The sequence below is a fragment of the Etheostoma cragini genome, chromosome 13 (genome assembly GCF_013103735.1).
Source record: "Etheostoma cragini isolate CJK2018 chromosome 13, CSU_Ecrag_1.0, whole genome shotgun sequence".
Classification (NCBI taxonomy): Eukaryota; Metazoa; Chordata; class Actinopteri; order Perciformes; family Percidae; genus Etheostoma; species Etheostoma cragini.
The window spans coordinates 7132109-7133403 of NC_048419.1; the positions used below are offsets into that span (position 1 = coordinate 7132109).

General features: G+C 37.1%; 1 protein-coding gene across 1 annotated transcript in view; it reads left to right on the forward strand.

Annotated features, from left to right (window-relative positions):
• The window catches only part of LOC117955456 (kin of IRRE-like protein 3), a 198763-nt gene that overhangs the window by 141772 nt on the left and 55696 nt on the right, over positions 1–1295 (forward strand). The gene's annotated exons all lie outside the window — the stretch shown is intronic.

A 1295-nucleotide genomic window follows, 5' to 3' on the forward strand; every position in this document is an offset into this window, starting at 1 on the left:
CTAATACTAATTATTATCCCATACCTTCTGCACACAACAGCTTGAGGGAGCAGTGTAATGTTTGCAACTTGGTACTTGTCTATAGTTTTTAATCTAAGACTAATTTATTTACCATTTTAAAAAATTTCATTTCAAATTTTCACCAATTATTTTTAAGACAGGTCCATATTACGGCCAAAAATTCATGACAGGATACCGGTCATCAGTGAGGGTAAGGGCAGGAGAATCTCGAGTGGGAAACATTCTTAGAGAGGTACACCAGCCATATAATGAACTGCGTCGCCAAGTAAGTCACCTACATTGATTAAATTTGAGGAAAAAAAGTAAAGCTTGTTATTACACCATGTATTGATTGAATTATACTTGTTTTAGGGCGCACGCAATCTGAATCCAGTTCCTTATCACGCCGAGTATATGGGTCACAAACTCCACCTAGACCAGAATGAGAAGCTGGGAATGTTTGGAGTGACACGTCTTGGCTATTGATGGATTCAGCAGCAAAATTGTTGCCGAATCCACAATGCCAGTGAAAAACAACCTTATTGTTTATGAAGAAGTTCACATGCAAGTCAAGATTAATAACAGTAGCAGTAAATAACACGCACTGTGTGGGATCATTATACAGTATCAGTGTTTTTACAATACAAGCAGTATGTGCTAATGTGAATATTATATCCACATATGTATCCATATAATCTACATATTTTCTATTACAGAAAAGAAGTTGTCAACAATGGCATGTGGGACCAAATTAGAGTGGATCGTGGCAGGGAGTTTTACTTGACCCTCTACCTGCAAGACAAGCTGTCTCAACACTGACATAACATCAACAGGCTGCCTTATGTACAGACAACTTCTTCAAGGGTGAATGTTGTCCTACTGATTACGCAGATAAGATAATGAGTAACATTACAAGTAATATTTCCAGTGAAAATATTTGAAATCACAAATAGATGGTTGATAGTAATTATCTATCCTGCAACACCTTTCAAAAGACATGACAGGGAATCTCAGTTTCTCGACTAGTAAAACCTGTACCATATGGAACAAATCCTTTGCATTTTTCCAAAAGGGAAGGCGAAGCATTAAGCCTGTTCCACACTGCAGGCTTCTACTCAACCTGCCTTGGATAACCATGACCTCAATGGCTGATTTGATATCTTGCAATGTTAACTTGTACAATCACTGCTGAAATTAGCTGTTTACCTGTAGCATCATTTTTTAATTTTTCACCTCATTACTTGTGCTAAATGGTATTGTATGTCCCAATATCTTAGGATAAGGAATTTGTTTGT